The sequence below is a fragment of the Chiloscyllium plagiosum genome, unplaced genomic scaffold (genome assembly GCF_037043375.1).
Source record: "Chiloscyllium plagiosum isolate Xiang-an unplaced genomic scaffold, Cpla_swu_hap1 HiC_scaffold_14, whole genome shotgun sequence".
Lineage (NCBI taxonomy): Eukaryota > Metazoa > Chordata > Chondrichthyes > Orectolobiformes > Hemiscylliidae > Chiloscyllium > Chiloscyllium plagiosum.
The window spans coordinates 123,716,230-123,744,075 of record NW_028270152.1 but is presented as its reverse complement, the minus strand read 5'-3'; the positions used below and the strand labels follow the sequence as shown (position 1 = coordinate 123,744,075).

Below are 27,846 nucleotides of genomic sequence, written 5' to 3'. Positions count from 1 at the left end.
CTAGGACCTGGGACAGTAGGTATTAGGGAATGAATCACCACTTCTTGTGGATTCAGGGCGGCTTCCCTAGCCACTTCATCAGCTAATCTATTTCCCCGAACCTCTGCTTCATTTCCTTTCTGATGACCATTTACGTGCACTACGGCTATCTCTCGGGGGAGTAATAAAGATTCCAAGACCCGTTTAATCAATTCTTCATGAACTAATTCCTTCCCCCGGCTATTGATCAATCCTCTTTCCTGCCATATCTTTCCGAACGTGTGCACAACACCAAATGCATATTTAGAATCAGTGTATACTGTTCCCTCTTTATTTTCTAATGTCCTAAGGGCTCTCTCCAATGCATAGAGTTCGCAGGTCTGAGCTGACCACCCATTCGGCAACCTTCCTGCCTCCACCACACTACTTTTTGTCCCATCTATAACTGCATACTCATTATGCCTTTTCCCTTCAATCACCCGGGATGACCCATCTATAAAAAGTCTAGCCTCTGCATGAAGTGGAACATCGCTCAGATCCATACGGACCTTAGTTTGGTATTCAATAATGTCAAGGCAGTTGTGCTCTGGATACTGAGGAGAGTCTCCTTCCCCTTTCCAAAGAAAAGCAGCTGGATTTAAACAATTGTCGGTGACTAGCACTAAATCATCCTTTTCTATCAGTATTGCCTCATATTTCAAAATCCGCGAGTCTGTCAACCATCGCCCAGCTTTTTGGTTTAGGATTGTTCTCACTTGATGTGGAGTGCTTACTATTAGGGCTCCCCCAAATGTAAGCTTTCTGCTTTCCTCCACCAACAGTGCAGTGGCAGCCACAGCCTGCTCACACTCAGGCCACCCTCGGGATACTGTATCCAATAGCTTTGAAAGATATGCTACTGGTTGTTTCATCCCTCCCCACCTCTGAGTTAATACTCCCAAAGCCGCTCCCTTATCTACGGTGACAAAGAGGTGGAAGGGTTTATCTAGGGAAGGTAAGGCTAACACGGGGGCATAAATCAAATCGCTTTTGAGTTTCTCGACTAGTTCTTTTTCCTCATCATTCCAATTTAGATGTTCTGGCTCCCCCTCTATTAGTTTGAGATATAATTTCCTAGTCTTCTGAGCATAGGAATCTATCCACAATATCCCGTCAGACCCAAAAATTTATGTAACTCTCGTTTAGTGCTGGGCAGTGGCATCCCCACTATTTCCTCTATCCGCTCCGGGTTTATCTTTCGCTTACCTACACTCACTAAATGTTACAAGTATTTTACTTCTTGCTCCACATATTGTAATTTGTTTTTAGATACTCGCAGGCCCTGCTGGCCCAGAAAATTCAATAATTTGTTAGTGGTTTCTACTACTCTTTCTCTTCTTATTCCTGATACTAAGAGGTTGTCTACATACTGCAACAGAGTAGTCCCCTTGGGACTGCTAAATTTCTCCAATATTTGTTCTAACTTCTGTCCAAATAAATTCGGGGATTCCATAAACCCCTGGGGGAGCACAGTCCATCGTTATTGCTGTTTCCGCCCTGTCTTGGGATCCTCCCATTCAAAGGCAAACAAATTCCTACTTTCCTCCGCCAAGGGACAAGCCCAAAAGGCATCCTTTAAATCTATCACACTAAACCATTTGTGGTCATGAGGGATCTTACTTAATAACGTATAGGGGTTTGGCACCTCTGGGTGCCTGACCTGTACTATCCGATTTAATGTTCTCAAATCCTGCACCAATCGATAAGTTCCATCAGATTTCCGTACTGGTAGAATTGGGGTATTATAAGGAGATAAACATGGTTCCAATAGTCCATCTCTAATCAGTCCCTCAATTACTGGCTGCAGTCCCCGTTTACCTTTTATGGAAATAGGATATTGTCGTTCACAGATAACGTCTCCTTTTCGTTTTAAATTTATTGTATGGGGAGGGATCTGTAGTTTTCCACGATTCCCTTCTCTAGCCCATACTATAGGGTTTATCTCTCTCTCTGCGTCCTCTGTCAACATTGCCAGTTGTACAACTAATTATTTTTCCTGAATTCCAATCTCCAGTCCTAAAAGGATAATTAGGTCTCTCCCCAGTAAGTTACTTCCTATATCAGGGATATACAGCAGTTCCCCTGTAACACTACCTTTAGGACCTTCTATCATCATAGGTTCAAATAGTGGAACAGTAAATCCTTCCCCTTTCACCCCCGAAACAGTAATTGACCGTGTTAACATTTCTACTTTATTTGGTTTAAAATTTAGCGATGACCGTGCTGCCCCCGTATCTACTAGGAAGACTACCTCTTCCCTACAGGGTCCCACCTTCAAATTTATCAAGGGTTCCTGGTGGGCCCCCGAGGGCAGGAACCCCTGACACCCCTATTCTTCATCATAATTCATAAGCGGAATTGCCCTTTCTTCCCTTTGTAGATCAGGACACTCCCGCTTAAAATGCCCTATCTTTCCACAATAATAGCATCCTGCCTGTAGCGACTTCCATCTCTGCCCCTGTCGCTCAAACCCTCTATCAAATGCTCCACCTTGTCCTCTCCCTCTCCCTCTCCCTCTCTGTCCTACATGCTGCCTCCTGCCACTCCGGTTGCCCACTATCGGTTCCATTCTCCTCTTAATTACCTCATCCACCGTAGCTACCATCATTTTCGCCTTCTGCTTTTGTCTCTCATCCTCCCCCTTGACAAATACTTTCTGTGCCTCTCTCAACAATTCATCTAATGGTTTTTCGCTCCATCCTTCTATCTTCTGTATCTTTCTCTGTATGTCTGGCCATGCTTTTGTCACAAAATGTACTTTCAAAAGACCCTGTGCCACTGGGTCCTCAGGGTTCATCCCAGAGTATTTCCGCATTGAGTCCCTTAATCTTTGCAAGAAAGCTGAGGGAGTCTCATCTTTCTCCTGTCTAATTTCAAAGGCTTTAATCAAATTCTGTGACTTCGGAACTGCCTCTCTTATTCCTTTTAGAATCAGGTCTTTCAATTCCCTCATTTCTTCTCTATGCTCCGGGTTTTGCTTTTCCCACTGGGGGTCTCTGAGGGGAAACTTCACCTCTCCCTGTCCAGCATTCCCATCTCCAATCGGGTGTTTCCTGTCCCATATTTTAATGGCAGCTCCTCGTATAAGTCCCCTCTCCTCCCCAGTAAATAGTATATTCAAAATAGACATTAAATCAGCCCAGGTATCCAGACTGGGCCACAAAAAATGATCAATTTGTTCAGACAATTCCACCGGATCCTCAGCCAGGACCTTCATTTCCTTTTTAAATGTTCTGATCTCCCCACTGGTGATGGGGGCACTTACAAACCCAATCTCTTTGTCCCCTATGGGTACCTCCCGAAGGGGATAAGTCGTTACGTTTTTCCCCTTTTCCTTTTGTTTTCCCCCCTTAGACTTTCATTTAGATTCTCCGGAGGCCTCCTCTACATCTACTGTAGCTTCCCTTTCTTTTGCTGAGGATTGAGGGTCAGGAACAACAATATCCCCAGCCCCTGTCCCTTCGTCCTCCTCTTGTGAATCATCTGTTCCCTGTCTGTCTGTCTGTCTGTCTGTCTTCCTTCCCCTTGTTCACCTAACCTGATTTTATGGTACGGGGGGGGGGGGGGGGGGCAAACAGTTAAGAGGATCCCAGGGACTAGGTGGGGCAGAGGGGGAATCCTTTGTCTTTACTAACATCATTCCCAAACTGCCCTTCCAACAGGACGCATAATCCGCCTCCTCTTCACTAAAAGGTTGTTTTCCATTCACATACAAACCTAAATACTGTCAGACCCAATCCTCGTCCGAACCATACTTTGGCCAGAAGACAGCCGGACGAAGGATTGGTTCTTTGGTCCATACTAAACAACAATATTTAATCATTTTCTTTTTATCTTTTGCCCTTGTACAAGTATTACTTGTCCAATCCCGCAACATCTTTCCCAACGGACTTTCAGGAGGAATGTTACCAGGGGCCCTCGCTAGTCCCTCAGCGAGCAAATACCTCTTTTCCCGGCCACCAAGGCAATACTTAAAAGTCTGTTTTTCTTACCTTGGTCTGTGCACAGAATTGCCTGGCCCCTTTTGTCACCGTATCTTCTATCGAGCTCCTATCACTGTCTGATTCAGATGTCTCTCTTATAGGATTCACATCAGTCACCCAAGGGAGCAGACCAAACCGGGACACGAGACCGCTCCTCAATGGGGAACGGGACGCGTCTTCCCAGTGTCCAAGGCAAGCCACTCCCCTCGGTGATGGAAGAAAACCCCGGACACGAGCCCCCAATTGTGAGAAACAAAGCCCGCTCACATCAATAATTTCAGTCTGAGACCAAATATCTGAAAGAGCAGCGTCGTTTTATTTGTACACCTGAAGGTGGGTGCCTTGTCTAATTGCCAGGTAAGGCAATGACAAATGCACAGTAATCCCCAAAAGAACTCTTGCAATTTATGCAGTTTTTTTCCCATATGTTTTCCTCATTCCATTGTTTGTTCCCTGTTTCGCTTACGTCACTCATTTCCTTCAGACTTATCCCACAACTTCTGTTTATCCTGTCTTGTCCGTGACAAACTCTTATCTCTGACTCCCTAAGGGTGTTTGACGTCAGTCTACCGTAGGTTATTGAGTCGGCATATCTTTTCTTCTATCAGCATCTATTTCTACCCAGAGGCCACTTTGACCTCTTTGATTAGGGTTTGTTCCTGTGTCTCCGTGCAAGCGGGGGAAACAGATGCTTTCCTGTTTGCCCATACATCCACCATTGTTCTGTCATCACGTCTCATGCTAACATATCCTTTCTTTTTGCTGAATATATATTTTCTCATTCCTGTTCTGTATCAGAATTTATAGTTGCAGAAATAACATTAATTCATTTATATCGTACAGGCACGTACAAAGTGTTTTTCACCGAACAGTAATTAGGTGGTCTTGAAGACCGTTAAGAGTACTTTGATTTCAATAATGTTGAGCTGATTTCCATGATCTGGGAAATGTTTCACAACATTTTACCAAAATTCTGGATTCTACGCGTTCAATGGGTTTCGTGCAAACACCTTTCACTTGTCGTCATTCTCAAGCGAGATGTATAACGCTCAGGCACTGGCTGCAAGTCAAGGTGCCAGGAAGTCTGCTTCAAACTCTCCAAAGCACAACTCTCGGGCTGGTTGTGACTGGATCTCTCGAACCTTTGTGATCTCTTTGACCGGGCTTTCCACAGTTTTCTGGAGCTGATTATTTTGTCTAATGTTTGCTTTAGTTTGACCTTTTTACCTCCGATTTCTCCAGCTGTAAGAATATTTAGAATGTCCAATTATGGGCGACAGGTCAATTGACCTTAGTGCACAGGTAACATATGGTTCACTTATTGTTTTAATAACGAATTGAGAATGAATCTTTGCATTTTAACAAATAAAAGTTTCAATTTTTTCAGTGGTTTACAATGACATTGATTAGATACTCATTAAGAGAGATCAACTGACAATTATAAGCTATTTGCCGGATTATTGAATTGAACAAGGATACAGACATGCAGAGAATTTTTGGAAAGCATTGCTTTTTCATTCAAATATCTCGGATGTTCAAGAAGTCTATGTAGCTATTCATTGGTTCTCTTGTCCAGATACTAATTTATAATTCATATTGTGCCCGGAATTTTGAGATTTGTCTCAAAGTTAAAAAGAAAACGAGGAGCAATTCATATGAGAAGTTGAGTGAATAGAAAGCACAGTAAATTTAAATTACAGAGTGTGAGAAACAAAGCTCACTCACTTCAATAATTTCAGTCCGAGACAAGATCTGAAGCAATCAGTATGTTTATTATCCGCTTGCAAGCGTGGTGCCTGGAATAGGGCACACAGAGTTTAGCAAGTACATATCTTATATTGGATTCACTATTCCAAACCCGGTGCCCATTACTATTGTTTCTCGCTTGCCTTGTGCATAACAAATTACAAGTTTTACTTGGCCATTTCACCACATCCTGCTATGGCCCATTGTTAGGTATATCCTCCATCCCTCCTATCTAAATCCCCCACTTGTAACAGTTCCTCCCTTTCCCCAACCATATTGATCCTTATGACCTTTTAATTGGGCTTTGTTTTTGTGTTTTTGCAAAAGTGGGAAACAGATGCTTATAACTACTGCTTGTACAAGCATATCTGGCATAACCTACATCCTCACAGCACCTTATCCCGTTGTCTGTAACATCTACCATTGTTTGCAGGCACGTTTCATTCTTTTATGCACAGTTTAGCTAATACAAAAACAATTACATATTTCCTTCACATAGCTTTCATTCTTTTTGACACAGATCTTGATTGAAACAATTATACACTGGCGTGACTGCATTTACCTTGCATAAATAATTATGATTGCAGAAGTGACACTACTTTACCTATATCCCAAAATTTCCCCCTTTTTCTTTAATTACCATTTGTTATCTTCTGCATTTTTCTTTTAAACATTGCCCCCAGAATTCGCAAGCATCATTCCGGAGATTTCATTCATCTTGGTCTCACTCATCCCCTCATTATTTAATCGACAAAGTTCCATGCCTGATTCCATTTTAGGAGTATCTGTTTTATTAAGGCTGTCTCAATCAGTCTTTGGGTGAGTCCTCGTATACAGGGCATGATACAACAGCCAATGGCTACCAATACCCCGGCTACTACTATCAGGGAAGTAAGGATGGAAACCACCACCCCCTTCCATTTTCCAAACCATGAATCATGCCATCCCGTGAGAGATGTGTCTACTCCTGAATTCTCAGCCAGTTCCTCTGCTAAGGTAGTCAATCCCCTTTAGGCTCGAGTAATCGAACCATCAGGTGCAGTGTTATTAGGAATAAAGGTGCAACAGCTTCCTCCGAACATTACACACGCACACACTTTTTCCGCTAAATTCCTATCAAGGGCCATTCTGTTTTCCCATGCCATCCTACTTGTCACATCAAGCTGTTCTGATATTCCTTTAACCGCAACTCTTGTATAATTTATAAATCGCTGTTGATTATAGAAAATGTAATTTATCCAATCTACATTTTTATTGATTGTTACCCACCAAAAGAGAGCTGACTCAAAGCCTGCTGCAATCTGGTTACGAGCCTTGAACTCATCAGGTACTCCCCTAGGGACTCCTACCGAATCGAGATAAATCCCGTCATCGAAAGAAGAGTGCAACAGTGATCTCTTAATCCTTCCCTTTTTCCCCACTATCTTTTCCTTCCCAAATGCCAGGATAAATGGAATTGCCAATTGTACAATTGCACATATCCCTCTCCAATCCGGTGGTAGGGTGGGTCTCAATATTTTGCCTCCACAGTACCACCACAGATCCGCTCGGGGAGCGTTTGGTGCTGAGTAGTTCCCTCCCTTGTCCGTTTCGGTGACATTCTTAATCTCTGTACATACTTTCAGCTCCACCAAATCTCTCGACGGATTTGTACCTTGTCTAGCACACATGTCGTGTGATTTCCGACTGCGGCTGAAAACGTAGTGGGGCTTTTCAATCTTTCTTCTCCAAGGGAACGAACATCAGAGATAGGGAGGTAAAATTCCTATCATTCCATGCAGTCTTATCCTGTTACAGGGCTATCATACATGTCATGCCCTTTCTGTCTCGCTTACACCCGAGCGGAAAGGGAACCACTTGGGCCACTGGCCTATGGGAGGCACATGCAGAGCAATTGCTCTTGTTCAGACTTTTTACAGTATACTTTACCCATTCAACCCAGGCATTTGCATCCCCGTATCCAGTTTCTATTTCGATGGTCTGTTTCAAGTATTTTACCTCTATAATTTTTATTACTTTAGGATCATCGGGAGGGGTGAAAGGTTGTACCTTATTATCTAATAGTTCTGCCCGTTTTCCCTGTCCTACGCTAATTTGAAAACAACAGCCCGAGAAATCCTTCCCGTTTGCTTACAGTTCTATCCCAAATGTTTCATCTAATTGTATCTCATAAGTGCCCCCCCACCCCGAGAATTGCTTTGTGCCATGTAGTTTTCTTTATCATTAGGTATATTGGGCTATGCTCTTTATCGGGACAATTGAGAGGTGATCGGAAGGTGGCCCGGTGTATTGTGACAAGACCATTATACCGAGTACCATCCGCAAAGGACTTAAGATGTATCTCTGAGCTGCGATACTGTCTCTGATTATCTACATCCCCACAATTTACTAAGCTACAAGCATCAGGTCTATTACTTGCGGATTATCAGACTCAGGGACAGTTAATAACACATATGAAAATTATATTTGACAAAATCACAATACTAAGAGAGCTAGCATCATTACTCTAAGCATCCCCAGCATTCTTAAAATTGTGCTGAAGCACAAAAAAAATCTTAATACACAATCCTACAGAAATAATCCGACGCTCACGTGGCCACTGTATAATCAGTTATTCTAAGTCTCTTCAGCCTGAGTTTCAGCGGGTCTTGTGTTGATTCGGCTGTCCAGACTTCTTCCTCAACTGGAGATTTCACTGGCCCTTTGATCCGATTGTAGTGAGTCCAGCCTTTCTCCGCTGTCCTTATTGTCGTTTCGGTTATCAAAGGATCCTGATTCTGACGGACCTTCCCAGTCCGGCTGCAATTTAGTCTCTGTTCATGATTTTACTTAGACTCAATCTCCTGGCCGGATGGGATGAACGGTGAATTCAAGGGGCGGAGTCTGTGCCAATAAACTCTGTTTCCTGAGGAGAGACAAAGAGGCGGACAAGCCCAGTATATATTTCTTCAGAACAAGTCTTTAGTTCCGGGAATTGTCAATTCTCCGTTCGTTCCCAGATAAGGTAATCCAAATATGATTTCATTGGGGATACTCCCAATCTTTCCTTGGGGCTGTTTGTACTCACAAGAGAGCTATAGGTAAACATTTGGTCCAAGGGAGTCTGGTTTCTATTATCAATTTAGAGAGTTGTCGTTTGAGTGTTTGGTTCATTCTCTCAAACCTTCCTGATGATGGTAGGTGCCAGGGAGCATGGAATTCCCAGGAAATTCCCAACACTTTCATTATCTCCTGTAACACTTCAGAGGTAAAATGAGTTCCTTGGTCGGAATCTATACGGTTCACTCCCCCATATTGGGGAATTATGTGCTCTAACATTGTTTTAGACACAACACTCGCAGTGGCAGTAGCTAGGGGGTACGCCTGAACCCAACCAGATAGATGATCTACTATGACCAGTATACATTTTAGTCTTCCTACTCTGGGTAATTCAGTATAATCTACTTGTATACTCTGGAAGGGTCTCAATCCCGGGTCTCTTCCTCCCGGGGTCTGTTTTCTCAAGACTTTCTTATTTACCTTTGTGCATATTATATATCCCTCACATATTTGTTCAGCAATTGTATATATTCCTTTACATCCATATTCCCTAAGAACTAAAAGATACGTTGCTTGTACTCCCCAATGGCTGCCTTGATGTAGGACAGCCATAATTTCTCGCATCATCATTTTGTTTAATATTTCTCTCCCATCGGGTAACATCCATTGCCCATCTGCTGTTTTTTGCAGCCCCAAAATCTTTCAATTATTGTTCTTCGCTTTCACTAAATATAGCAGCTTCCCTAGGACCCGGGACAGTTGGTATTAGGGAATGAATCAGCACTCCTTGTGGGTTCAGGGCTGCTTCCTTAGCCACTTCATCGGCTAATCTATTCCCCCTAACTTCTGGTCCATTTTCTTTCTGATGCACTACCACTATTTCTCGGGCGAGTAATAGAGACTCAAAGACCCCTTTAATCAACTCCTCATGTGCTAATTCCTTCCCCCGGCTATTGATCAGTCCTCTTTCCTGCCATATCTTTCCGAAAGTGTGCACAACACCAAATGCATATTTAGAGTCAGTGTATACTGTTCCCTCTTTATTTTCTAATGCCCTAAGGGCTCTTACCAATGCATAGAGTTCGCAGGTCTGTGCTGACCACCCATTCGGCAACCTTCCTGCCTCCACCACATTATCTTTCACTCCGTCTACAACTGCATACTCATTATTTCTATTCCCTTCAGTCACCCGGGATGATCAATCTATGAAAAGTCTAGCCCCTGCATGAAGTGGAACATCTCTCAGGTCCATGCGGACCTTAGTTTGGTATTCTATAAAGTCAAGGCAGTCGTGCCCTGGATTCTGAGGAGATTCTCCTTCCCCTTTCCAAAGAAAGGCAGCTGGATTTAAACAATTGTCCGTGACCAACATCATTTTCTATTAATATTGCCTCATATTTCAGAACCCGCGAGTCTGTCAACCATCGCCCAGCTTTTTGGTTTAGGATTGTTCTCACTTGGTGTGGGGTGCTTATTATTCGGGATCCCCCAAATGTAAGCTTCCTGGTTTCCTCCACCAACAGTGCAGTGGCAGCCGCGGCCTGCACACACTCAGGCCACCCCCGGGATACTGGATCCAATAGATTCGAAAATATGCTACTGGCTGTTTCATTCCTCTCCATCTCTGGGTTAATACTCCCAAAGCCGCTCGCTTACCTACGGTAGCAAAGAGGGGGAAAGGTTTATCTAGAGAAGGTAAGGCTAACATGGGGGCATGGATCAGATCTCTTTTGAATTCTCAAATAGTTTTTTTTTCCTCTTCTTCCCAACTCAGACAATTTGGTTCCTCCTCTAATAGTTTGAGATATAATTTATTTGTCTTTTGAGCATAGGAATGAATCCACAATCTGCAATATCCCGTTAAACCCAAAAAATATACATAATTCCCGTTTAGTCCTGGGCAGCAGAATCCCCACTATTCCCTCTAACCGTTCCGGGCTTATCTTTCGCTTTCCCTCACTAACTAAATGTCCCAAGTATTTCACTTCTCGCTCCACATATTGTATTTTGTTTTTAGATACTCACAGTCCCTGCTGACTCAGGAAATTCAATATTTTTCTAGTGGCTTCTACTACTCTTTCTCTTCTCTTTCCTGTTACTAGGAGGTCGTCTACATACTGCAACAGGCCACAGTTCCCTTGGGACTGCTAAATTTCTCCAATATTTGTTCTAACATCTGTGCAAATAAATTCGGGGATTGTGTAAACCCCTGGGGGAGCGCGGTCCACCGGTATTGCTGTTTCCGTCCTGTCTTGGGATCTTCCCATTCAAAGGCAAAAAAATTCCTACTTTCCTCCGCCAAGGGACAAGCCCAAAAGGAATCCTTTAAATCTATCACACTAAACCATTTGTGGTCATGAGGGATCTTATTTAATAACGTATTTGGCACCACTGGGTGCCTGACCTGTTCTATTCGATTCAATGTTCTCAAATCCTGCAACAATTGATAGGTTCCGTCGGATTTTCGCACTGGTAGAGTTAGGATATTATAAGGAGACATACATGGCTCCAACAGTCTATCTCTAGCCCCTCAATTACTGGCTGCAATCCTCGTTTACCTTCTATGGAATTGGGATATTGTCGCTGATAAACAACGTCCCCTTTCCTTTTTAAACATATTTCTAGGGGACAGATCTGTATTTTTCCACGATTATCTTCTCTAGCCCATATAATAGGGTCTATCTCTCTCTCCACATCTTCTGTCAACATTTGTACAACTAATTCTTTTTGCTGAATTCAAATCTCCAGTCCTAAGAGGATAATTAAATCTCGCCCTAGTTAGTTACTTCCTATATCAGGGATACACAACAGTTCCCCTGTGACCCTATCCTTAGGACCTTCTATCATCATAGGTTCAAATACTGGAACAGTAAATCCTTCCCCTTTTACGCCGGAAACAGTAATTGACCGTGTTGACATTCCTACTTTCTTTGCTTTAAAATTCAGCGATGACCGTGCGACCCCCGTATCTACTCGGAAGACTACCTCTTCCCCACAGGGTCCCACCTTCAAGTTTATCAAGAGTTCCTGGTGGGTCCCCGACAGCAGGAACCCCTGACACCCCTATTCTTCATCAAAATCCATAAGCGGAATTGCCCTTTCTTCCCTTTGTGTATCAGGACACTCCCGCTTAAAATGCCCGAGTTTCTGCAATAACAGGACCCTGCCTGTGGAGACTTCCATTTCTGCTCCTGTCGCCCGAACCCTCTATCAAATGCTCCCCTTGTCCTCTCCATCTCCCTCTTCCTCTCTGTCCTATATGTTGCCACCCACCACTCCGGTTGCTTACTATTGGTTCTATTCTTTTCTTGATAACATCATCAATCGTAGCTACCATCATTTTTGCCTTCTGTTTTTGTGTCTCATCCTCTCTCTTTGCAAACACTTTCTGTGCCTCTCTTAACAAATCATCTAATGGTGTTTCACTCCTCCCTTGTATCTTCAGTATCTTTATCTGTGTCTGGCCATGCCTTTAAAACAAAATATACTTTCAAAAGACCCTGTGCCACTGGGTCCTCAGGGTGAACTCCAGAGTATTTCAGCATTGAGTCCCTTAATCTTTGCAAGAAAGCTGAGGGTGTCTCATCTTTCTCCTCTTCAACTTCAAAGGCTTTAGTCAAATTCTGCAACATCAGAACTGCTTCTCTTATTCCTTTTAGAATCAGGTCTTTCAATTCAATCATTTCTTCCCTGTGCTCCGGGTTTTGATTTTCCCATTGGGTGTCTCTGAGGGAAAACTCCGTCTCTCCCTGTTCAGTATCCACATCTCCAATGGGAAGTTCCCTGTCCCATATTTTAATGGCTGCTCCTGGTATATAAGTCCCCTTTCTTCCCCAGTAAATAGTACATTCAAAATGGACATTGACTCACTCCAAGTATACAGACTGGGCTCCAAGAATTGATCAATTTATTCAGACAGCCCTACCCGCTCCTCAACCAGGACCTTCATCTCCTTTTTAAATGTTCTGACCTCCCCACTGGTGAAGGGGGTACTTAAAAATCCAATCTCTTTGTCCCCTATTGGTACCTCTGAAAGGGGATAAGTCTTTATATTCTTCCCCTTTTTTGTTTTTGATTTTCCCCCTTCGGCTTTCGTTTAGATACTCCAAAGACCTCCTCTACGTCTACTTTATATTCACTTCCTTTTGTTGTGGATTGAGGGTCGGGAACAACAACATCCCCGTCCACCGCCCCTTCGTTCTCCTCTTGTGGATCATCCGTTCCCTGTCCCTGTCTGTCTGTCTCTCCTCCTCCCCCATTTTCACCTTATCTGATTTTATGGTACGGGGGGGGGGGGGAGTGCAAACAGGAAAAACGATCCCAGGAACTGGGTGGGGCAGAGAGTGAATCGTTTGGCTTTACTGCCATCATTTCAAAACTGCCCTTCCAACAGGACGCATAGTCCGCCACTTCTTGACTAAAAGTTTGTTTTTTATTCACATACAAATCTAAATACTGACATACCCAATCCTCATCCGAATCATACATTGGCCTGAAGACAGCTGGATGGAGGATTGGTTCTTTGGTCCATACTAACCAACAATATTCAATCATTTTCTTTTTATCTTTTTCCCTTGTACAAGTGTTACTTGTCCATTCCCTCAACATCCTCCCCAATGGACTTTCGGGAGGAATGTTACCAGGGATTTTTTCTTCCTTTACTCCGTGACAGTTCGACTTACTCTGCCGACCCCCCATTTATCGGGGCCCTCACATGTCCCTCAGCGATTAAATACCCCTTTACCCGGCCACCAAGTTAATACTTAAAAGTCAGTTTTCTGACGTTGGTCTGTGCACAGAGTTGCCTGGCCCCTTTTTTTTGCATATTTTTTATCGACCTTCTCTCACTGTCTGATTCAGATGTCTCTCTTGTGGGATTCGTACCAGCCGCTCAAGGGAGCGGACAAAACCGGGACAAGGAACCACTCCTCAATTGTGAATGGGAGGCCTCTTCCCAGTGTCCAGGGCCAACCACTCCCCCCGGCGATGGAAGAATATCGCGGAGGATCCCCCAATTGTGAGAAACTAAGCCCACTCACTTCAATAATTTCATGCGAGACAAGATATGACGCAATTAGTATGTTTATTATACGCTTGCAAGCGTGGTCCCTGAAATAGACTCGCAGAGCTTAGCAAGTACATCGGATTCACTACTCCAAACCCGGTGCCCATTACTATTGTTTCTCTCTTGCCTTATCCGGCCTTGTGCATAACAAAGTACAGGTTTTACTTGGCCTTTTCACCACATCCTGGCTGTGGTCAACTGTTAGGTATATCCGCCTTCAATGCGATCCATTTCCCCCACTTGTGACATTTCTTCCCTTACCCCAACCATATTGAACCTTAAGACCTTTTAATTGGGTTTCTTTTTTTTTTGTTGCAGAAATGGGAAATAAATGCTTATAACTACTGCTTGTACAAACATATCTGGCTTACCTACACCCTCACAGCACCTTATCTATTTATCTGTACCATCTACCATTATTTGCAGGCACCTTTCGTTCTTTATGCATATTTTAGCTAATATGAAAGCAATTATATATTTCCTTCACATAGGTTTCATTCTTGTTGACTCAGCTATTGCTTGAAACAATTGTACACTGGTGTGAGTTCATTTACCTTGCATAAGTAATTATGATTGTAGAAGTAACACTACTTCACCTGTAACCCACAGTTGGTAGTGTCGTGAACAAAGAAGAACAAAGAATACAGAAAATGTGCAGCCCAGGAACAGGCCCTTTGGACGGCCAAGCCTCAGTCGGTCCAAATCAACTACCTAAACATGTCGCCCAATTTCTAAGCATCCGTATCCCGCTGCTCTTCACTTACTCATGCATAAATCCAGGCGCACCTGAAATGAATCTATCATGCCTGCCTCTACTACCTCTGCTGGAAACGCATTCCAGCACCTGCCAACCTCTGTGTAAAATACTTTCCATGTCTATCTCGCTTAAACGTTTCACCTCTCTCATTGAACGTGTGACCTCTCATTATTGAATTACTCATCTCGGAAAAAAGCAAACCTTTAGTCACCCTGTCTGTACCCTTCATGATATTGTAGACCTCATTAAGGTCCCAGCAACCTACTCAACCTCTGTTCAGAGCTTGCATCTTCCATACCAAGCAACATCTGCGTAAACCTTCTCTGCATTCTCTCATAAACGTCCACATAATTTTGGTAATTTGGATACCAGAACTGTACAGAGTGTTCTAAATGCGGCCGAACCAAACTCCTGTACAATTTTAGCAGGACTTGCCTGCTCTTATACTCAATGCCCTATCCGGTGAAGGCAAGCATGCCATATGCCTTCTTGACCACTCTATCCACCTGTGCAGTCACCTTCAGGGTACAAAGAACCTGAACTCCCAGATCTCTCTTCTCATCAAGTTTACCCAAGGCTGTTCCGTTTACTGTATACTTGGCTCTGGAATTAGACTTCCCAAAATCATCACCTCACATTTGCTTGAATGGAACACCATTTGCCAATTCTCCGCTCTCTATATTCCCCTTCATTCTTTGACAGTCCCCTATGATTTCTGGCTTCTCCACCAATCTTTGTGTCATCTGCAAATGTAGTGGCGAGATACTGGGCTATCAACCCTTGGAGATTGGAACATGGCAGTTGTTCATCCCATGCAGCAAGGAACGACGTTTGGAAGATTTTTCCCAGTGAAGTACCACTGTTTCCTGATGTAGATCAATAAATCAAACTTTTTTTATTAGGAGTCATGATTTAGAAGTTTACTAACGATACATAGTTGTGTAGTTGACAATAATGAATAATGTCAGGGACCGCAGGGATGTATCCGTCTGGTGGAAAGGAAAAATGGTGAATGGAATTGAATCCAGACCAATGAGTGGTAGTGAATTTGGGGAGTTGTAACAATAACAGTGAGCATTCTGAGTGGTGTAGAGGAACAAAGAGATCTTGGAGTGGACATTCACAGATCCCTGAAGATTATTGGACAGGGAGATCAGTTGTTCGAGAGGTTTTTGAGTATTTTCTATTGTTGACCACAGACTGTGGATGATATTCGATCTTTAGCAACCGCCAGTTTAGGAAACAACTAAAGGAATGAGCACAAGTCTGGTCCATGCAATAATCTACATTTTTAAAAATTGAAAGGTGAAAGATAGAATGCTGAAGTATAAATCTTTGCCCATCAACCTACTGCACCACTCAATGAATTTACCACTGATTCCCCTCCAAGTCATGCCGGTATGTGCCTTGGAGGGTAATTTGCAAACGGTGAAGCTTCAGTGCATCTTCAACCTTGTCCTTATAGTCGGTACAGTTTTTGAGCTTTGAAGGTTCTGTCAACAAAGCCTGGATGACTTATTCCAGTGAATCTTCTATGTGGTGCACTCTGCTGCAATTGTGCCTTAGCAGTTAAAGGAATAAATATTCAGGTGTTGAAAAATGTACCGTAAAGTGACTGCATTGTCGTGAAGGGTGCCCAGTTCCTTCAGTGGCATTGAAGCTGCACCCACCACGGCAAATCGAGAGGGTTTTGTTAAACATCAAATTTGTGCGTTGCGGACGATGTAGGCTTCACGGAGACATGAGTTGAGTTAATAATCAAACAAAGTCGACCCACAGACAGGTTTTTGTCGTCAACTTATTTATAGGGGTGGTCAGGTTCCATTTCTCCTAAATACTAGCTCCCAGGACGATTACACGGAGGAATTCAGTTACATTGAAGCCATTGAATGTCAATCGAATATGATTAGATTCTCATTTGTCAGAGTTATCTTCGCTGTATTTTGTCCTTCTGTGGGTCAATACGATTCTAATCGCTTTCTGATTTCAAGGTTCAATTCCCGTCTGTGCCTGAAATTTCAACCCGTTTCCTCGCCGAAATTTCTCCACCTGCCTTCATTACATGTAAGGGACAGCGCAGACGTACAAACATGTTGCTAATTTTGTATACAGTAGAACTTCGTGGAATGATTGGTTAGGCTGGGATTATTATCCTTGAAACAAAGGAGGCGGAGGGGAACTTTATAATCACATAATAACAATTATAAACGTTCAATATTCGTGGGATCTTGACTGGGTAGATACGGGCAGGTGGCTTGCCCTATGCTCTGAGGAGAGCACCAGAGGACATAATCTCAGAATTAGATATTGCCCATTTAATTCAGAAATGAGGAGTAATTTCTTTGCTCAGGGGTCAAAGAATCTGTGGCATTTTCCAGTAACCGCTATTGAGACTGTGTGGTTGGGTATATTCAAACTGTGCCAGAAAGTTAATCAGAAAGATGATGAAACTTTGTCGAGCTCAGTGAGCAGAAAGCAATCCAAGATTATCAGATGAACTATATTAAAAATCACACAACACCAGGTTATAGTCCAACAGGTTTAATTGGATGCACACTAGCTTTCGGAGCGACGCTTGTTCATCAAGTGATAGTCAGGTGACTATCAGCTGATAAAGGAGCATCGCTCCGAAAGCTAGTGCGCTTCCAATTAAACCTGTTGGACTATAACCTGGTGTTGTGTGATTTTTAACTTTGTACACCCCAGTCCAACACTGGCATTTCCAAATCAGATCATCCATGAGTTTGTGAATGGTTGAGCAGACTCCTTGGGCTGAATAGCATACTTCCACTTGGGTTAACATTTGGTCCAACGCCTTATTTTATTCATAAGTTCAGAATTGTGAGGGGATGGGATGAAGTGACAGAAAAGGTTTATTAAACAGATCAGACAGATCAGAAACAAGGCTCATAAACTCAGCAAGAAGAAATGTACTGAGACCTGTGGGCAACAAACGACACTGGGCTCAGCACAGGTGGCTGTGTGCAGAAGCTGTGATTGCTGAAGGAAGTTGCTAGATCTTATATAGTTGGCAAGTCAGTGAACACGTTGGATGATGGATCGTTGTATAATTCACACACAGCAGAAATTTGTAAAAGAATGAAAGGTTCGTCTCATTGGAGAGATTTTCTGCGGTTCCAATTTCGAGTGACTGTTTGAAATACTAATCAGATCATTGTGTGAAGTATTAGGTTAAAATACTCATGAACAACCCCACTGGATAAACCTGTGTTCCCGATCGCTTATTATTTTTTTCTCTTTCTTTCGATGTAAATTTATAGAAAGACAAGATTGAATGTAAGGCGGAAAGAAAAATGCGTTCTTTCTCATTACACCAATTTAATCTACAATTGAATAGAATGACTGCTCTCATTCTTCATTTCGACTTTAATGTGGTGTCGATTATTTGTGAATCTCCCGTGTAGTAAAGGGCAAGAATAAGATTCTAGATCCAGTGTATACCAGAGTGTGATGTGCAAAGAAAAACTGCTAGAGCGGTGCGTAAAGTTAGCAACCAGAGTGTGACTCGAACCCGTGAATGTGGAGCACAGCGGTATAATAACCCACCACCATAATCGCTCGGTCTCCTCAGCACATTTTGTAGGGGTGACATGTGACCTCATCAGGCTACATGTGGTGAAAGTCATGTATGAGAAAGTTCCAGAGCGGAATCGAATCCACACCATTGTGTTTCTGCTTTCACTAGAATTATAATAACAGCAAATTCCAATAAATAGCCATGCTGGTCAGAATGAATAGCTGTCAGTGATACATTCTGAGTCAGAACTGAGTCAGAATGAAACAGGACAAGAATTTTCCGTCAAATTTGCATCTACATTTGACTCATAATTACTTCAGTCATTTTCTCTTTCAAGTGAAGAAGCAGCCATGGTGAGTGAAATAAAGGCGATGTTTTCGCTCAATGGCCTTTCTCATATGGCTGCACCTGAATTGGATAAAATCTCAAGAAATGCAGATTTGTTCGTTTCATTTTAATTTTGTTGAAACCTCACAATGTACATTGTAATAATCAGAAGTGAATTAGATATATCTCATTGGAACGATTAATGTTGTATTCAAATTTGTTCTGACTTTATTGCAGCTTAAGGAAAATACTGCGTAGAAAAACAGAAGGTTAAAGTGCAAAAGAAAACCCACCAATTTTGTTGCTCGTTGTTTTGGCAGATTTAACTGAGTATTAAATGGACCAAACATCATGGTGCTTGTACTCACATCTTTAACGCATGTCATTAAAGCAGGAAGTCGATCTCCAAGCAACTGGTCACTTCCTATTCGTTATGTAATATCTTCCCTTCACAATAAATAAAAATCCACTCAGTTCCATTCACAATGCTATAGGTGGAATATTATGCCAAATCTTTCAAAATGCAGAGTTTTGGAACCGAATCTTATTCAGTGGCACACATTAAATAAATTTCTTTACATTTAAAGTCAACCAACTTAGACATTGTTTCCCTGCAACTTCCGGCCGACTACACTCCACCTCTGCACCTTTACCTAGCCACACGCTGTCTCTCTCCTTGTGAAATCTATTTCTTGTATGTCACCAAATGTGCCTTTCCAAATATTTGGAAAAACAGATTCTCGGAGTGAGAGCGATTCTGTTCTCATTATTTCTTTGTCCTTCAAGGGTTTTATCCATGGTATTGAATGCCTGACATCTAGATGTTTACTTACTTGAAAGAAAGAATTTTCTACCTTTTCCTCTGTCCAAACATTTCATAACCTGAAAAAAACCCATTAAGTCTTCCTTGTTTCAGGGATAACTGTTCTCAATTTTCCAATAAGGCAAGTGAACAAAATCTCATCCTCAGTACATCCGCATCAGCATCTTCTCTAATGGCTTTACATCCCAGTAAACACCGTCATTATCAATTCATAGAATCACAGAATCCTACAGTGCAGAAAGAGCATTTCAGTCAATCGAGCCGGTGTCGACTCTCTGTAGAACATCTCACCCATACCTAGCTCCCCTCTCTATTTCCTTATATTTCACCTGAAGAAGGGGAATCCCTCCCCCTTATGATTCCAAATAAACCTGTTGGAGTATAACCTGACGTCCTGTGACTTCTGACCTGATCCCCGCGTTACCCACGGCTAATTCACCTAACTCACTTAATTCACTCCCTGGACACGAGAGAGCAATTTAACTTTGCAAATCAACCTAACCCTCCCTCTGAACAGCAGTGCGAATTACTGAGACAATGTTCCATCATACTGAGCAAATGCTGTATCATTTCTTAATGGTTTTATACCCTGGTGTAACAAATGAACCCAAATTCAATGTATCGAAACGCTACTCTGTCCTTTACAATTTCACTCGTGCTGCGGGAAATGTTTCTGCACTCATATTTGAATGCGTTTATGTTGTTTCTTCCTCAGCTTCTTGCTTCTAGTAAACACATCAATCCAGAACAAGTCTGACAAATGCTTTTCATTCCAACACAGTTACAAGGTGAAGTTTACAGAAGTCACGTATTTAGCCGTTCACTGACACTCTGCCTCCCTGCGAGCTGCAGTCCTTTCCCACCTTTATTCAGGCAGCTCTGTCCTTCCTGTGATACGCCCCATCGAGAATGGAAGGACAGGTATCAATACCCGCACTTGGGAATGGAGTGACAGTTTTAAAACGTTTACACTGTCCCCAGCGGAGAATTGAGCCCTGTGACAGGCGGGGTCACTAACCATTATACTACCGAGGGCAAAAGTGTCAAAGGAGGGTCTTCAACCAAATGTGGCCACACTTGTCAAAAACAACTGCCTAATGAACTGAATCCCATTTCAGAATGGTTACCCCACAGCCTTTTCTGTCTTGGCATCAAAAGTTCACATTTGATTATTTATTCAGTTATAAGGGTTTTTGCCACTCTGAAAAATGCAGACAGTGTATTCCAAATTCCAACCACCCACTGGCTGACAAAGCTTTTGCGCGCATCTTCTCAAACCTTTCTGTCTTTCTCCTTAAGTCTCTGGCCCCTGCTGATCGATCCCTCCATCAATGGGAAATTCATTCAGTCAACCCTGTCCATACTCAATCATGTCTTGTCTACATCTCCTTTGCACTGCAACAAACACTCCACTCTGTCCTGTCTTTCTTCTCAACTGAAATTCTTCAGCCCAAACAATATCCCGGTAAATATCTCCTGCAATTTTCTCAGTGTGATCACATCCCTGCAAAACTGCACACAACATTCTTGCTAAAGCATAATCGGCATTTGTTTTAAAATTTCTGGATTAGTATGAGGGCGATTCTGGCTAAGCAGAATTTATTATCCATTCCGAATTGCCCAGAGGGCAGTTGAGACTCAACCATATTTCTATGTGTCTGAAGTCACATGCAGCCCAGACCAAGTAAGGATAGCAAATTCCGTCCCGAAATGACATCAGTGGAACAGATTTTTTTTCAACAATTGTCAATGGATCTATAGTAGTCATTAGATTCTTCCTTGCAGATATTTTTTGAATCCAAATTTGACAATCATGACATAGTGGGACTCAAGCCCGAGTACCCAGACTATTACATCGGTCTCTGGATTATCAGTCCTATGAAATTATCACAAGACCAACGCAGAAAGCCATAAAAGCTGATCTTTTCCAATAAAATGTCTTTTCACCAAAACTGCCCTGGGTCTTTTCCATGAGCCTGACGCTCCAATTATCTCTGGCCTATGTCAGTAAAAGCTGCTACATGGGGATTGATTTTACAACCGCGGTATCCAAATGGATCGATTTGCTTGAAGGTCGACGAATAAAACCTGAAATAAAAGCCTGACTTCAGAAACAGAGATCATGACTTTAATTTCCTGCAATCTCATTCATTCATGTCCCTTATGCAGGGGATTCTACCATCTTCACCCAGTCCTGCCTACGAGAGACTCCAGGACCAGAAACAAACATGAGATGACCCTGAGTTCAAGAATCCCCACCGTGTGGGGAGGGAGGCTTGTCGGCCCTTCCACTCCACAGGGTATATCGGAAGAGTATCCCACAAGACCCCAGGGTATTCCCTGTCCCAGAAGCCTGCATTTCCCATTGTTGATCCCTGTGACTGGCACATCTTTGGTCAGAGGGAGAAATAAAAACGCAAACACACAGAGAATGTGCAGACTGCCCACAGACAGACACCCGAGGCTGGGATCGCACCCGGGTTTGTGGTGTAGTCAGACAGCAATGAACGAGGGGCGAAAAATAAATGCTGTCCTGACCAGTCATACTCACACTCTGTGGGTGAATGAGAAAGAATGGAAACACATTAACAACATGGAAAACGGGATTTGTATCTGTGTGGACACAATTTGAATGGATCGTTCACCCTGGGTAGAAAAAAGGACACCGATACCACAGAAAAGCAGGACAATGTGGGAACTGCTGGAAGGGATTCAATTAACCACAGAAATCGAAACTCATTTCATCAGTAACACTGGGGAGAGACCGTTCACCATTCCCGTGTGTGGGAAGGATGACTGAGCAAAACAACCCCCGGAGAGTTCAGCAGGATTACATATGTCATACACTTCAGGTGTTCGATTATGCTGTCAGTGCTGCTGTTAATCCCAACCAGCTATTTGTTCCATAGCGTCAATCATAGAATCATACAGCATGAAAACAGGCCTGTCAGTCCAACCAATCCATGCTGAACATACTGCCAAACTAATCTCGTCCCATCTGCCTCCTGCTGTACCGGTTGAGTGGTTATAATGCCCTTGTAGTTTTATTACTGTGTTGTTAATCCAAAAAACCAGGTAATATTTTGGGGACAAAGAGTTCAGGTCCTGGCATGACAGATAGTGGAGTTTGAATTCAATAAGCACCTGGAATTGAAGAGTCGCGTGATGACCTGAATCAGATGTGTGGAAAATCCCATCTGATTCATTCATGCCACTTCGGGAAGCAAACTGTTATATTCATCTGCTCTGTCTCACAGGAGACTCCAGATGGATAATATCGTGGTTGACTCTTAACTGTCCTCTGGGAAATAACTGAAGTACGAGGCATGAAGAAATTTATTTGAAAAATCCCACTTTCCCATTCATGTTTGGAATCAATTGTCCATTAAATGTTGCAAACGTACACTCATCCATCACTTCCTGAGCAAGTTAATTGCACACGTAAAACACCTTCCGTAAAAAAGCCTCACGTGATTTTTAAAAAAAAAATCTCTCTCTTTTCATCTTAAACAGATGCCCTCTCGCCTTGAAATTCCCCTCCTGGGAAAAGGCCGATATCGTTAATTCTAACTTGCCTCTCAAAAATTGATAAACTTCTATCAGGTCGCCGTTCAAACCCCTATCCTAGAGTGAAAACAGTCTCAACTAGGAGAAAGTGAGAACTGCAGATGAGAGATCAGAGGCCAGAGTGTTGTGCTGGGAAAGCACAGCAGGTCAGGCAGCATTTGAGGAGCAGGTGAATCGACGTTTCGGGGAAGAGCCTGATGAAGGACACTTGCGCAAAAAAAAATTCTCCTGCTCCTGGGATGCTGCCTTACCTGTTGTGGTTTTCCAGCACCCCGATCTCGAATCTGAAAATAGTCTCAGCCTATCCAGCTTTTCATTATAACTCAAACCTTCCACACACGGCAACATGCGTGCATACTTTTCTGAACCTGCTCCAACTGAATAATATTATTCCAACAACTGGGCGACCAGAACTGGACATAATACTGCAGAAGAGGCCTCATCAATGTCCTGCAAAGCTTCAACATAACGTCCCAACTCCGATACACGAAGGACTGAACAATGAAGGGAAGTATGTTAAATGCCTTTGAACCATCTTGTCTGTAGGTGATGCAAACTACAAGGAATTATGCACCTGCACCCCGAGCTTCCGTGTTCTCCAACACTACGCAACGTGTTGTTGTACCAAAATGCAATACCTTCCATTTATCCAGATTGCACTCCATGTTACATTTTTCAGTCCAACGACTCATTGGATTAAGATCCTTTTGAAACTTAGATAATCTTCCTCATTGTCTACAATTCTGGCGTCGCCTGCAAACCGACAAAGCATGCCTGCAGTGAGTTCCACTGTTTTCTCATATAGATCAATGACTCATATTTACTTGTAGTGGCCGTGATTTAGCAGTGTGCGGATCATACAACAGTTAGTCATGCAATTAACTATGAGGAAGAAAGCCGCAGACTGCAGGGAGATATTAAACAATTGGAAAGAAAAATAGTGAAAGCAATTCATTCCAGGCAAGTTGGTGACAGTGAAGCAAGTTCAAACTTCAAACCAGCCGCCCACGCTCCAGTTGTGGCACTCAGCTGTCTCAGCAAGATGCACTGTAGATTGTTATAAATGAGAAAAAAATTATCCTTCTGCCCCGCCTTTGACCAGGAGCACTCCCAACCTCGGAATTGCTTGCGTCTCTAAACCGTCATAGAAATGCTGTGCATTCACCGGTTGTGTCAGTGGAGTCCTCGAGTATCTGTGCGACCGCATTCCCATCCCGACTTCCAGTTGGATCTTTGCGACTGCGCCACTCAGTTCCTCTGATCCTGGGGTGGGGAATTGGGACTATGTGGCAGCAGTGGTTACTGCCTTGTGTGGGGAAACTGGTGAAATAGCCGATGTTAAACTGCATTACTATTGAAGCATACATTTCAACAACACCTGCACTGTCCCCGGAGTTTTTGTTGTTTTGGAGAAATCTATTTATCTCAGCCTTCAGCATATTAATGATGGAATCACCACAGCCTCTGGGAGAACCGATATTAAGCGGTCAGCCCATTCTGAGTTCCCACAGATCTGCCACTGTTCCCTTGCACTGATATTGTGCATTTGGTACGCTGCCTAACATTTCCTATAATACTGTACTTGTTGCACGCAGTCAGCGTGTGCGTCTGTGGAATGCCGTGATCGTATAGTGGTTAGTACTCTGCGTTGTGGCCGCAGTAACCTCGGTTCGAATCCGAGTCACGGCAGTAATCGCTCTATCTGCCCGAGATTTTGTGAAACACAAAGGAATCAGTTGTTTTAACATGGTAATTTTCTCCAAATTTCCCTTCAAATTCTGCTTGCTCACATCTCTGTGTTTTATATGTCAAAATTCAAATCCACCCGTTCTCAGAGATTTCTCTCCCTCCTTCGATCACTAACTGAACTTTCCGTCCCACATCCCCATTTCATTAATTTAGAGATGCCGGTGTTGGACTATGGTGTACAAAGATAAAAAAAACATAACACCAGGTTAGAGTCTAACAGGTTTAACTGAGCACTAGTTTTCGGAACGCTGCTCTTTCATCATGTGGTTGTGGAGTCATTTCCTATTTCATTAAGGCACTGCAGAATCTAATACTGACTCTCACATTGGTACTGTTCACTCTGTGCTGCTGCGGTCACTGTTGCTGGATGAACGTGCCCCAACCCCACCATCGGGACCTGCAGACCAGTTGATCCATTTGGTTACCGCTGTTGTGAGGCCAATCCTCATGTAGCAGCTTTTACTGATATGGACTTGCGATTATTGGGGGTCAAGCTCAGGAAAATGACACATTACGATCTCGAGGAAAAGCGACGTCATTGAGAAAGATTAGTTTCACGGGTTTTCTGCAATGGCTGAGCTCTATTACCACTGGACTGTTAACTCAGACAACATGCAAATGGAGTAGGGACCCGGGTTTGACTCCAACCATGCCAGATGTTAGAATTGAGATTCAATAAATATCCGGAATTACGAATCTAATAACACCTATAAATCCATGGTCAATTGTTGAAAAAACAAAACCATCGGGTTTACTGACGTCCTTTGAGGAAGGAAAATGCTATTCTTACCTGTTCGGGCCTCCAGGTGACTCCAGACCCACTGCAATATGGTTGAGTCTCAACTGCCCGCTGTGCAATTAGGGATCGCAATCAATACTGCCGAGCCAGCGACGCCCTCATACTGTAACAGAATAGGGAATAAAAAGGTTAATTCGGCTCTAGCTAGATTACTGTGTGCAGTTCTACAATTCACAATATAGCAATGATGTGATCGCAATGGAAACATTGCAGGACAGATTCAATGGGATATTGTCTGGGCTGAAGAGTTTCAGTTATGAGGAGAGATTGGACAGGCTGGGGTAGTTTGTCACCGAGCAGAGGAGATTGGAGAAGACACGACTGAAATGTAGAAAATAATGAGGGATATGGATAGGATAGACTGAAAGAAGCGTTTGTTATTGATGGAGGGATCGAACACTGGGGCCAAGAGATTTCGGGAAAAGGCAGAAAGTTTTGAGTCGATGTGCGGAAAGGGTCAGAGAGGTGGAAACCCTTCCAACCTGAAAATAATTGACATGCTAATTTGCCGTTCCCAAACATATAAGACTGTGGGCTAAACAATGGAAGACTTGATTCAGGTCGTTAAGCAGTTGCGTTGGACAAGTGCAGCCACAACAGGCTGAAGGGCCTCCTTCGATGTTGTCCTCCATAGTATCGTGGTTAGTATCCCTCATGCTTGGCCTTCCATTCTCGATTGGATATGTCACAGGAAAGACAGTGCTGTCTGAATCAGCTGGGGAAGGACTGTAGCTCCTGGGGAGAGAGAGTGTCAGTGAAAGTGCAAACACGTAACTTCAGCACACTGCACATTGTGTTTGTGTTGCAATGAAAACCATTTTATAGAGTTGTTCCTGACTAATTTGTTTATTTTACAGCAGGAATCTGAGGCCGAAAGCAGAGTAAATCCATTCAGACCTGAGTGCAGAAACATTTCCAGCAGAACGAATGAGGTTGTACAGCGCAGAACCACGTTTGAGTGCATTGAATTCCGGTTGATGGGCGCAGCTTGCGTTCACTCGGCTGTTACCAGTGTGTAAATGATACAGATCGTGTTCAATGTGATGGTACATTTGCTCAGTGGTTCAAACTGCTTTTAAGTCTGTAAGTTAGGTAGATTGGTCATGTTAAATTGCGCTGATGTGTCCAGAGAGTGAATTCAGTAAGTTAAGTGAGTTAGCCATGGGTAACACAGCGATAAGGTCAGCAGTCACACGATGTTAGGTTTTATTCCAGCAGGTTTATTTGAAATCACAAGCCAGGGGCCTGCGGGGATAGAGACGGGAGATAGATCTGGTTGAGATGCTGTTCAGAATGTCCCTACAGACTCGATTGGCTGAACTGTACTTTCTGCCTTGTAGGGAATCTGTGATTCTATCAGAGAGGACACTGCCAGCGTTTACTGGGTTGCTACGACATTAGAGACGATGCTGACGGCGTTTATAGTGGGGATGGAATTTTATTTATTCGTGTGTTGAAAAATTTGACACTGAACCAAGGAAAACCGAATGGAAGTTTTCCTGAGTATTTTAGGTTTGGAGAGAGTAAATAGGTGGTAAATTCACTCTTTCAAGTTCGTATATTTCTGAACGTCAGGCTTTCAAAACCATCGATGTAGGACAAAGAAATGATGGGAGCAGAATTTCTGTCACTCAGAGAATCCGTTTCCAAAATATTTGGAAAGGCACATTTAGAGACGCACAAGTAGTGAGTTTCACCAGGAGAGGGACACCCTGTGGCCAGTTAAAAGTGTAAAAGTGGGGTGTAGGGGTTAGAAGGTGCGAGGAAACAATGTCTAATTTGGACGACTTCAGATGCAAAGAAATATCGGAAACGTATGCAGCTGAGTAAGATTCAGCAAAAAAAACCTCAGAGTTTTGAAAGATGTCTATTAATATTCCACATGAAGCATTATAAATGGAACTGACCAGATTTTGTATATTGTCAAGGAAAGCTATTCCATAATGTACAGGAAGTGACCCGTCTCTTGGAGATCGATTTCTTGCTTTCATCCCATGGCTTAAAGGTGGGAGGACAGTCGCCATGATGTTGGGTTCACTTGACAACCACTGAAATCTACCAAAGTAACTGAGCATCAAAACTGGCATCTTGCTTTGTAGTTTAACCTTCTGTTTCTCTCCTCAGTATTTTCTTTAAGCTGAAATAAATTAGGAGCAAAATTGAATGCAACACTTAACGTTCCAATCACATAAATCAAATTCACTTCCGATCATTGCAATGAACAGAGTGAAGTTGCAGCAAAAAAAAATAAAATTAAACAAACAAAACTGCATTTCCGGGAATTTTACCCAGTTCAGGTTCAGCCATGTGAGAAAGACCATCGTGCTAAAACATCGCCTTCACTTCCCACTCCATATATAAGTCTTCACGTGAGAGAGAAACTGTCTGAAGAAATTATGCGTCAAGACTAAATGTGCGTGTGAATGTGACGGGAA

General features: G+C 43.0%; 1 non-coding gene across 1 annotated transcript; it reads left to right on the top strand.

Annotated features, from left to right (window-relative positions):
- Positions 1 to 24,480: 24,480 nt before the first annotated feature.
- On the top strand, positions 24,481 to 24,552 carry trnah-gug (transfer RNA histidin (anticodon GUG)). The gene has a single exon. It is a non-coding gene; the product is annotated as a tRNA-His (tRNA).
- Positions 24,553 to 27,846: the final 3,294 nt, after the last annotated feature.